This window comes from Heptranchias perlo, chromosome 2 (assembly GCF_035084215.1).
Source record: "Heptranchias perlo isolate sHepPer1 chromosome 2, sHepPer1.hap1, whole genome shotgun sequence".
NCBI lineage: Eukaryota > Metazoa > Chordata > Chondrichthyes > Hexanchiformes > Hexanchidae > Heptranchias > Heptranchias perlo.
The window spans coordinates 101,035,259-101,047,919 of record NC_090326.1 but is presented as its reverse complement, the minus strand read 5'-3'; the positions used below and the strand labels follow the sequence as shown (position 1 = coordinate 101,047,919).

At 40.7% G+C, this 12,661-nt stretch overlaps 1 long non-coding RNA gene across 1 annotated transcript in view; it reads right to left on the bottom strand.

Annotated features, from left to right (window-relative positions):
• Positions 1 to 12,661, bottom strand: part of LOC137341716 (uncharacterized) — a 68,697-nt gene that overhangs the window by 14,149 nt on the left and 41,887 nt on the right. Inside the window, exon 2 of the long non-coding RNA XR_010967090.1 lies at positions 3,402 to 3,536. This is a non-coding gene — a long non-coding RNA (uncharacterized lncRNA). The remainder of the gene's footprint in view (positions 1 to 3,401; positions 3,537 to 12,661) is intronic.

Genomic DNA, 12,661 nt, shown 5'->3' with positions numbered 1-12,661 from the left:
AGCATGTGAATAGTGGTGTCCCACAGGGATCTGTGTTGGGGCCTCAACTACTCACTATTTATTAACAACTTAGATGATGGGATAGAGAGCCACATATCCAAGTTTGCCGATGACGCAAAGATAGACAACATTGTAAGCCATGTAGATGGAAGCATAAAATTAGAGATATTAATAGATTAAGTGAATGAGCAAAATGGTGGCAAATAGATTTCAGTGTAGGCAAGTGTGAAGTCATCCACTTTGGACCTAAAAAGGATAGATCAGATTAAGTACTTTCTAAATGGTGAAAAGCTTGAAACAGTGGAGGTTCGAAGAGACTTAGGGGCCCATAAACATTGATTATTAAAATGTCATGGACAGGTACAGAAAATAATCAATAAGGCTAATGGAATGCTGGCCTTTATATCTAGAGGATTAGAATACAAGGATGTAGAAGTTATGCTGCAGCTATACAAAGCCCTGGTTAGACCACACTTGAAGTACTGTGTTCAGTTCTGGGCACTGCACCTTAGGAAGGACATATTGGCCTTGGAGGGAGTGCAGTGCAGATTTACTAGAATGATACCTGGACTCCAAGGGTTAAATTATGAGGAGAGATTACACAAACTAGGGTTGTATTCCCTGGAATTTAGTAGATTAAGGGTGATTTGATTGAAATTTTCAAGATATTAAGGGGAACTGATAGGGTGGATAGAAAGAAACTATTTCTGCTAGTTGGGGAGTCTAGGACTCGGGGCTATAGCCTAAAAATTAGAGCCAGCACTTTCAGGAGTGAAGTTAGGAAACACTTCTAAACACAAAGGGTGGTAGAAGTTTGGAACACTATTCCGCAAATGGCAGTTGTTGCTAGCTTAATTGTTAATTTTAAATCTGAGTGATAGATTTTTGTTAGCCCCATATCCCTTAATACCTTTGGCTAAGGTGGGTATATGGAGTTAGGTCACAGATCAGCCATGATCTCATTGAATGGCCGAACATGGCCTACTCCTGTTCCTATGTTTCTGTATTCCCCCAATTCCATCCCCTTCAGCTTTAGCTCAGTGAGTTGTCAGGATTTGCTTTGCTTCCTCCTCCTTCTGCTGCCCCTCATTCTGTCACATGTCCTGCTCAGGAATTGTGTGCAATCTTTTCTTTCATGACAAAGCCACACTTGTTATTATCAGGCACAGACTGTTGAATTTAGCAACTACTTCATTATTTCATTTATGCAATTCCCACAGAGGTAGTCAATCCTACCTAGTAATTCCAGTCACGTGAAAAAGATGGCATGTTGAAGTTTGGTATTGTACATTTAAAGGTGACTTTTCAGTAATCATCTGGAGAATCTGTGCGAGGAATGGAGAATCCTCACTTTTAATACTTCATGTTAAGGATTTTGACTAAAAAAGCTTTTCAGTTTTTATTCTCTAGTGTAAACAAACTCAGCTTCTATAGCTTTTCCTTGTAACTCAGGTGTTTGATGCCAGGTATCAGATGAGTACCCCAATGTTGGGTTATGTGGATATTGTTATATATCCCTATTACCCTTGTGTGGAGGTGGTATAGGATATTGTCATACGTCCTTTACCTCTAATACAAGTTTGAGGAATAGGAAACGCTGAAAAGGTCTGGTTAATACTCTTTATTAAATGAAGTCAATGTGATAATAAAACACAACCCCCTTACATGCACTGTAGATGAGATATAGATACCAATTATACTCTCATATTGAGGACTCCTTCAAGAGATCGCAAGCGTGTCGTCTTGACTGCTTACGTTAGCCTCAGGAAGACGAGATAGAAGTTCCCCAGGAGCTCCAGAGTGTTGTAATTTTTATATGTTTCATTACGTAGGACAAATGTGTGTACCAAATGTCATCACTATCTGCATGTTCGCTGTTAATACTGCTGCTATAATTGAGTGTTATGGTTACCTGTTATCATTTGTTGTGCATGCCTTATATGCCTTAACTCTTCCAATCTTTATTGCAAACGGCCCTATCTACACTGGAGTCCATTCAACAATTGCCATTCCTTTCTCTCTTCCACCCACGCCCCGACCCCCCCCCCCCCCCACACCGTGTTAAAAGCCTGTCTGTTACATCTGTGTCTTTCTGAAGTGTCTTTTAATCTAATAACTCTAGCTTAATATTATATAATTCTATATAATGCCAACTAGCTTATTCTATTTAATAATCTATAAGGCCCTATCATTACAGCCAGTGCCAGGATGTCCTTCCTGGCTACAGAACTGCAATGAGTATTCTAGATGGGGATGGACTAATGCCCTCTATAGGCTCAATACCACATCCTGTACATTGTGTTCTATTCCACATGCTTTACAGCCCAAGCTCCACTTTGCCTGTGCAGACGGTTTACCAACCCGCCCACCAGTACCCCAAGTGCTTTTCCTGTGCTGTATCCTGTAAACGAGCAACATTACTTTATAATTCCAATGTTTATTCTCCTTCCCTAGTCTCATCAACATTAAATTTCATTTGCCATTTCTCAGCCCAATTTCTCAATGTATCTGGAATCCCCTGCACCTAATCAGCCTGCTCTTAGTTGTTTGCACCCCCCCCCATTTTTATGTAATCAACAAATTTTGATACTTTTATCTCTTTCCACTTACAAATCTGAAATACAACCTGAGTAGCAAAGATCCCAGTATTGATCCTTACAGCACCTGACAAGTCACTTCTGTAATTTCCAGGATAGTCCTTTTGCCCTATTTTAAAGATAATTGTTATGTTCCCTTCTCTCCAAATCTTTTGTACATCTCTTGATGCTAATGATTCCCTAAAAGATACACCCCCGGACCATGACCAATTTTGTCAGCCGCTACCTCAAATACCCTGGAGTGCAGATCAGCTGTCCCTAGGCCTCGCCCTCTTTCAATGCCATACAGACAAAGGCCAATAATTTACAGCACCTGTATTTTCTTTTTATTCTATTAAGAATTCTAAACTATTTACGTAAATATTTCATTATGCAGTTGTACTTTGGTATTTCACAATATCAAGCCCCAACATCCATTGCTACTAAACACCAATATCTCCCCAGTCTGCCAAACCTAAGGACTTCCCATTCCCAGTACTCCAATACTTCCACCTTTTACACTGCTGCAGCCAACCCCTAACATTTCCCTCTCCCCACTGCTGCCAAACCTCAAGATCTCCCACTCCCCAACATTACTGTATTCTATGACTCATTGAGCAATGTCAGAGATTCACTAATAGATATAGGCTCCGAATTTCCTCAGCTATTGCAACAAACTCACCCCGTAACTCTGGTGAGAGTTCAGTGGAACAGCTGGCCTTACACAGGAGTTTCCTACGGCCTTGTAAGGAAGTAGAGCCTCTGCCTGCCCCAAACAATGTCACTGATGTGAAGGAGGTGGGGTCGAGTACGGGAATTCCTTACCTGCGAGCTCCTGTTTCATGGCCTTAATGGGATCCACTGTATCTTTAGAGGCCACTGCGCCCAGTGAGATGAGGTGTACCAGCCTCCATAGGCATGCAAATGGTGAGTCCTGTCTGGGGGTCAGGGCATGGACCTCTGAAAATCACAGGGAGGTTTTTTTGTTACAACGTTTTTTAAGTAGCCCTCTGACACGGGGCCCCGTGGGGCCTGTCATCCGCAACGCCCAGGCTGCATATTTTGTACTGGCCTTTCTGGGGTCTTCAGCGGGGAGTGCCGCAGGTGTACCCCACACTGCCACAGGTCCGCACCTGTAGGCTCCTCCTTAACCCCGCAAACTTCACTGGGGTCAGTGCCACAGTTCTGCAGGAGGTGCAATCCTGGCATAACTGCTGGGATTTCACTCGCATGGATTTTATTTAGTATGCAACCGTCACACATCAGGTACCACGGATCAAATTATCACACTTTGTCACAATCTTAAAAAAAGTCACAAAGTTAGTCATTGACTTGAAGTCTGAAATTTACAAGCAGCTTTATTGGCCTTTAATTAACCTCAACTACAAACAACTAAAATTACCTGGATTTTCACAGGGCAGGAGTATTTTTGTTTTCATGGGTTGTATGGATGCATATCATGTAGCCTTGGGACCTAACTATAGGGGTAGAGTTTCCGTTAGATTGCGCTGGTTTTATCATCGAAAAGAACGCAGAAAATCAAGCGTAAGTTAAGTCAAGTACAAATCGAGTTTCCGTAATCTTTAACCCTGAATCAAAAATCATTGTGTCCGAAGCTGGCCCTGCCCACAAAACTGGCCCCGTCGCCAGACTGAAATAACAAGGATGGCACGTTTCCGCCGATTGCTCCCATTTGTGGCTGTTCGAGAGGGGTCTTCAAGTTAAGCTCGTTTTCTTAGGCACACAGTGCGGTAGGCACGTTTTAAATGTTTTAACGCATTAAAAATGTTTAATTTACTAAGAAACTGACTAGTGTACACCAGTTAAACTAATAAATGGTTCAATAACTTTTTTGTCATTTTCAATGATTTAAAATCAGGTTACTCACAGGTGGAGGACTGGGCACTCATTAAAAATGTTTATTTTTTGTGATAAACCCATTTTCAGCCGTATTATTAAAACTGCACCAGGTTACCACTCTTAAATATATTGAGTTTTTTAATGCAAAGAAAAAAAAACAATTACGTTCTATTACGCTGCCTGATTGCACTGGTTCATGGAAGATTTTACATTTGTGATTATGCAAATACATTTAGCAGAAATTTGAACTGTAACCTAACCAGTGGAATTTCAAGCGCAAATTGTGCCCAATTTGCCGATTGCGCCCAAAGTGGAAACTATGAAGTTTAAATGTATGTTCCCATTAATTTACATATATATCAAGCTACAGATACCAATGAACCTAGGTGTTCTGATTTAGGATTTGCCTGCCAATAAGACAACAGTGTTAAGAACCTACTATTCCATACCTCCAGGCCCACAAAGTTCAAATAGGATAAACCAACAAATAGGAAATATAAGTGCAAATACGACTGGATTGCCAGTGCTCAGGATCACACGTGGCCCAACCAATAGTCTGCATTAAAAAAGCAAGAATCATCAGTTACTCCATTGTAGTAGCTCATGATTTTTCAGGCATGAAACTGAGACAATATAATATTTAACACCAAATTTTTGTCATCGATACTTCAGTTTGTCTTCTGTTGATCACTAGTCTTTCTAGCTATGCATTGACTAATCTTCAAAGACAATAACCTCTGTTTTGGAGCAGTTGTAAAAAAAAAAGTTACTAAGGTATACCACCATATCCACAACTGAGCTTTCAAGGTTACATTATGTAAGTAGCCAAAAGTAACGAAGCACAATAATAGAAGCATGTAAACTGCTTTTTAATTTACCCCATTAACAATGAGTTGACTTAACTTTCCAATGCTATTATGACATATTACAATTACACTGAGAGTTTAAGTATCAATTATCCACACAAAACATAATCTCAGTGGCATTATTATGGAAAATGCAATATCTGTGCACATTAGGACCCTTGAAATACAATCTCACACCTAAAAGACTATGGTGAATGTAGTGGAAAAGTTCAACTACCCTTTTTAGGTCATTGGCTAATGAAACACTTCAACAGCTTGTCCCCTTCATATTGCCTGCTTATCAGAACTCAGTAATCCAGACTTCAACTCTAGATTTAATTCCTGTTGGCAAATCTGAATATTTCAGATTTCTGCTGAATAAACATTGATTTCAGAGTATGTAACTAAATGAGAATGTTCAAAATCATAGAATCATAAAGCACAGGAGGAGACTATTTGGCCCATTGTGCCTGTACCGGCTCTTTGAAAGAGCTATCCAATTAGTCCCACTCTCCTGCTCTTTCCCCATTGGCCTGCAAAATGTTCCCCCCATCTATTACTGCAGCTGCTCCTCTTCCTCCTGTCAGAAAGGGGTGGCCAAGATGACTCCCATCTTGTTCCATCTCCAATATCTCCTTGTGCTTCCTGAAGGTTTTAAGCAAATGTAATCAAAAATGCAGCGCTACGCAAGCCAAAAACGTGTTTAACTCAGGCTTTGAGATCCGAAACAGAATATTTGCAGGTGAGTTCCTCTTTGAACAGCACTGGAAATGGGAACAGGGCATGCAAGTGGGATTAGGACGGAGGATAAACACGAACGCAGACTGGTTGGGCCAAACGCTCTGTTTGTGTAATAATTTCTATCTAATTCTATAACACCAGGATTTTGCCAACATTATTCAAATTAGCATGACCTTGGATGCTCGAGCAGGTCAGCTGCTTCTCAACCAGCCAATGCAAATTGTGCTCCATCATTATTCCCCTCAGAAAATTTAAGCCTTAGACTCCATTTGGTCACGTTTGCTTAGCTCGGTGTTAATATAGTTCGTTCTTTCAAGTTCAAACTTTCTACTCATTGATGTCATTGTAAGTGGTGGATTGAACTCACCTCATTATTGCAAAATTTACAAACTGCACAGGTTCACCTCTGGAAAAATTGGACAAAAACATACTGAATGCTACAAATTGTGTTTTGCTTCTTGTTTTCCAGCTATTTGGTGCCCTGCAGTGTTATACTGTGCTTCTCTATTGCTGCGAGCATTTTCTGATTGCACTGCAGTGTGCTGGCAGTTTTCTACTTTAATATGCTTAAGAGAGTAAGTCATAACATATGAGAAATCATTACCACAGTCAATAAAGTCTGCATAAAGATAGTAGGTCACATTTAATAGCCACTTTTATACCTTTGGAAGCTTGGGTCTGTTCATTAACATCAATGCACTTAGGCCATACACCAATTGCGTTATCCTTTATCAAAAAAACTGCAGCAATGTTAACTTCCAGAGAAATAAGAAGGTGCAAATCACATTGTAAGCCAGTTCAGGGGTGGTCTTGGCTCAGCGATAGCACTCTCACCTCTAAATCACAAGCGTATGGCTTCAACCCTCACTCAAGAGACTTGAGCACATAATCTAGGCTGACACTCCAGTGTTGTGCTGTCTTTTAGATGAGATATTAAATCGAGGCCCTGTCTGTCCCCTCAGATAGTTGCCCTCTCGTGGCACTCTTGAAAGAAGAGCATGATCAATATTTAATTCTCAAAGCATCACCAAAATAAATGATCTGGTCATTTATCACATTGCTGTTTACGGGACCTTGCTGTGTGCAAATTGGCTGCCATATTTCCCTACATTACGACAGTAATTGCACTTCAAAAGTAATTAATTGGCTATGAAGCATTATGGGATATCCTGAGTCATGAAATGCACTATATAAATTCAAGTTCTTCTTGATCAGATCTTATCACAAGGTAGAGTGAAATTGTGATCTAACCCTATGTTTGAATTAGTTTAGTAATGGCTCAAGGTTAGTGAAGATAAAATGGGGTTATTAAAGGGTTGAAATTGGAGGGTGTGGCCACAATTTTCCAATCCTCCTTAGATATGGGGGTGGTGCCAGAGGACGGGGAGATTGCAAATGTTAAACCCCTGATCAAGAAAGGGGAGAGGGATAAATCTGGCAATTACAGGCCAGTCAGCCTAATGTCAGTGGTGGGGAAACTTTTAGAGACACTTCGAAAAGTATGGGCTAATAAATGAAAGTCAGCACAGATTTGTTGAAGGAGAATCGTGTTTGACTAACCCGATTTGAGTTTTTTGATGAAGTAACTGAGAGGGATGATGAGGGTAGTGTGGTTGATGTTGTGTATTTGTACTTTCAAAGGGCATTTGATAAAGTACCACATAATAGACTTGTTGGCAAAATTAAAGCCTAAGGGACTAAAGGGACAGTGGCAGCGTGGATACAAAATTGGCTAGGGGACAGAAAGCAGCAAGTAGTGGTGAACGGTTGTTTTTCAGACTAGAGGGAAGTATACAATGGTGTTTCCCCAGGGGTCAATATTAAGGCCACCGCTCTTTTTGATATATATTAATGACCTGGACTTGGGTATACAGGGTATAAAAACCAATTACATAGGTATGAGGGGCGAGTTAGCTAAGGTGGATTGGGAAATTAAATTAAAGGGTATGATGGTTAAAAAGCAATGGCAAACATTTAAAGAAATATTTCAATATTCTCAACAAATATACATTCCATTGAGAAATAAAAACGCCACGGGAAAAGTGATCCATCCGTGGCTAACTAAAGAAGTTAAGGATAGTATTAGATTAAAAGAAGAGACTTATAATGTTGTCAAGAGTAGTAGTAAGCCTGAGGATTGGGAGAGTTTTAGAAACCAGCAAAGGACGACCAAAAAATTGATAAAAAGGGAGAAAATAGAATATGAGAGTAAACCAGCAAGAAATATAAAAATGGATTGTAAGAGCTTTTACAAGTATGTAAAAAGGAAGAGAGTAGCAAAAGTAAACATTGGTCCCCTAAAGGCTGAGACAGGAGAAATTATAATTGGGAATCAGGAAATGGCAGATGCGTTTAAAAAAAATATTTTGTATCTGTCTTCACAGTGGAAGACACAAAAAGCATACCAGAAATAGTGGGGAGATGAAGGGCTAATGAGAGTGAGGAACTGAAAGTAATTATCAGTAGAGCAAACGTACTTGAGAAACTAATGGGACTAAAAGCCGATAAAATCCCTGGACCTGATGGCCTACATCCGAGGGTTCTAAAAGAGGTGGCTGCAGAGATAGTGCATGGGTTATGATCTTTCAAAATTCCCTAGATTCTAGATCGGTCCCAGCGGACTGGAAGGTAGCAAATGTAACCCCGCTATTCAAGAATGGAGGGAGAGAGAAAACAGAACTACAGGCCAGTTACCCTGACATCAGTCATCGGGAAAATGCCGGAATCCATTATTAAGGAAGTGGTAACAGGGCACTTTAAAAAAAAACTCATATGGTTTTATGAAAGGAAAATAGTGTTTGACAAATTTATTAGAGTTTTTCGAGGATGTAACGAGCAGAGTAGATCAGGGGAACAAGCGGATGAAGTATATTTGGATTTTCAAAGGGCATTTGATAAGGTGCCACATAAAAGGTTGTTACGCAAGATAAGGGCTCATGGGGTTGGGGGTAACATATTAGCATGGATAGAGGATTGAGTAATGGACAGAAAACAGAGACTAGGAATAAACGGGTCATTTTCAGGTTGGCAGGCTGTAATCAATGGGGTACCGCAAGGATCGGTGCTTGGGCCTCAGCTATTTACAATCTAAATGACTTGGATGAAGGGACCGAGTGTAATGAGAGATAGATTTTTGGACTCTAGGGAATCAAGGGATATGGGGATTGGGCAGGAAAGTGGAGTTGAGGTCGAAGATCAGCCATGATCTAACTGAATGGCAGAGAAGGCTCGTGGGGCCATATAGCCTACTCCTGCATCTATTTCTTAAGTTCTTATAATTTCAAAGTTTGCAAATTACATGAAACTCGGAAATGTAGTAAGCAATGTGGAGAATAGTCATAGAGATATAGAGTTATACAGCACGGATAGAGGCCCTTCGGCCCATCGTGTCCGCGCCGGCCATCAAGCCCTGTCTAATCTAATCCCATATTCCAGCATTTGGTCCGTAGCCTTGTATGCTATGGCATTTCAAGTGCTCATCCAAATGCTTCTTGAATGTTGTGAGGGTTCCTGCCTCCACAACCCTTTCAGGCAGTGAGTTCCAGACTCCAACCACCCTCTGGGTGAAAAAGTTCTTTCTCAAATCCCCTCTAAACCTCCCGCCTTTTACCTTGAATCTATGCCCCCTTGTTATAGAACCCTCAACGAAGGGAAAAAGCTCCTTAGTATCCATCCTATCTGTGCCCCTCATAATTTTGTACACCTCAATCATGTCCCCCCTCAGCCTCCTCTGCTCCAAGGAAAACAAACCCAATCTTCCCAGTCTCTCTTCATAGCTGAAGTGCTCCAGCCCTGGTAACATCCTGGTGAATCTCCTCTGCACCCTCTCCAAAGCGATCACATCCTTCCTGTAGTGTGGCGACCAGAACTGCACACAGTACTCCAGCTGTGGCCTAACCAGTGTTTTATACAGCTCCATCATAACCTCCTTGCTCTTATATTCTATGCCTCGGCTAATAAAGGCAAGTATCCCATATGCCTTCTTTACCACCTTATCTACCTGTTCCGCCGCCTTCAGGGATCTGTGAACTTGCACACCAAGATCCCTCTGACCCTCTGTCTTGCCTAGGGTCCTCCCATTCATTGTGTATTCCCTTGCCTTGTTAGTCCCTCCAAAGTGCATCACCTCGCACTTTTCCGGGTTAAATTCCATTTGCCACTGTTCCGCCCATCTGACCAACCCATCTATATCGTCCTGCAGACTGAGGCTATCCTCCTCGCTATTTACCACCCTACCAATTTTTGTATCATCAGCGAACTTACTGATCATACCTTTTACATTCATATCCAAGTCGTTAATGTAGACCACAAACAGCAAGGGACCCAGCACCGATCCCTGTGGTACCCCACTGGCCACAGGCTTCCAGTCACAAAAACAACCTTCGACCATCACCCTCTGCCTTCTGCCACTAAGCCAGTTTTGTATCCAAAGTGCCAAGGCACCCTGGATTCCATGGGCTCGTACCTTCTTGACCAGTCTCCTGTGCGGGACTTTATCGAAGGCCTTACTGAAATCCATGTATACCACATCCACTGCGTTACCCTCATCCACACGCCTAGTCACCCCCTCAAAAAATTCAATCAAATTAGTCAGACATGATCTTCCCTTGACAAAGCCATGTTGACTATCCCTGATTAATCCTTGCTTCTCCAAGTGGAGACTAATTTTGTCCTTCAGAATTTTTTCCAATAATTTTCTTACCACTGATGTTAGGCTCACTGGCCTGTAGTTCCCCGGTTTTCCCTACTCTAACAGACTTCAGGAGGACATTGACAGACTGATGAAATGGGCAGACAGATGGCAGATGAAATTTAACACAGAGAAGTATGAAGTGATGCATTTTGGTAGGAAGAATGAGGAGAGACAATATAAACTAAATTGTACAATTTTAAAGGGGGTGCAGGAACAGAGAGCTGGGGATGCATATTCACAAACCTTTGAAGGTTGTAGAACAAGATGAGAAAGCGGTTTTTAAAAAAAATAGATCTGGGATCCTTTATTAATTGAGGCATAGAGTACAAAAGCAAGGATGTTATGCTAAATCTTTATAAAACACTGGTTAGGCCTCAGCTGGAGTATTGTGTTCAATTCTGGGCACCACACTTTAGGAAGGATGTCAAGGCCTTGGAGAGGGTGTAGAAGAGATTTACTAGAATGGTACCAGGGATAAGGGACTTCCGTTATGTGGAGAGACTGGAGAATCTGGGGTTGTTCACCTTAGAACAGAGAAGGTTAAGGGGAGATTTGATAGAGATGTTCAAGATCATGAACGGTTTTGATCGAGTAAATAAGGAAAAACTGTTTTCAGTGGCAAAAGGGTCGGTAACCAGAGGACCCAGATTTACGGTGATCTGCAGAAGAACCAGAGGTGACCGGAAACATTTTTTTATGCAGTGAGTTGTAATGACCTGGAATGCACTGCCAGAAAGGGTGGTGGAAGCAGATTCAATGGTAACTTTCAAAAGGGAATTAGATAAATACTTGAAGGGAAAAAATGTACAGATCTATGGGGAAAGAGCAGGGGAAATGGGACTAATTAGATAACTCTTTCAAAGAGCCAGCACAGACACGATGGGCTGAATGGCCTCCTCGTGTTCTGTACCTACTATGAAAGTAATTTATGGAATCGACTGACCCAATTTCAACAGGTTATTCGAATAGCTTACTTTCAAATATACAATGTCATTTTATAAAGTACAGCATTTAAGCAGTTTTTTGCTATCTCAGATCATCCTCAAACCTACACAAATTTACTAATCATCTTCTAACCAGGTCATTTCCAATATGGCTGCATCAAATTTCTAACAAACTTCATGCAGTTCCAAAGCATTTTTACTATTATGTTGGCTTCACTTGATTACCTTTGGGGAGGAGAACAGGTAGAAACTTTGCAGAACCTTCCCTCAAGCAACTGAAAGAAATGAGTAGAATTCATGATAGAATAAATTGTGCACTGTCTATAGAAAGACCAGCTTTTGTGGGCCATATGATCTTTTCTAATTTCATGCATTATTTCTGATATCAAATAATATTTTTTTAACTTCCAAGAGAGAATATTGTAATAATCTTTTAGACAGTGAATATTTATATGTTTAAAAACCTCATTCTGTATGTACTTCTGCAAGAACTTACCTCCCATTGTGACTTTTATGTCACACTTTTGAGTCAATGTTTTCCCATTTTAAATGGCTATGTCCACATTTATGATGGGATCTGCCTATGTAAATTTGCCACACTGTAATTATACCCTCCCACCAGTAGCAGTCCTGTACTATCTCCATGTTGCATCTTCCAGGTCCTTACACATATTGCAAATGAACCAACTCTACTCTGCTTCCCAGTCATATCTATATATTATTAAAATCTCATGTCTGCGAGCACTTCCCATTGACAAAACCTGACTTCCTATTGCTGTGTTTTGTCACATGCTTTAAGACCTTTATAAATTTCCATGTTAATGTGTTTTGCCTATATAAATACATCATTCTTTAATTGTACAATTCAGTCACCAGGTACATTTTCACCACAAGTTGCTCAAATGCTTTCTGAAAATTTTTCATCTGAAAATCTGTGAACTACCATTTTTTTCCACAATAACTTAAATTTCTAATAATGGTTTAAACAAAATAAACCATCAA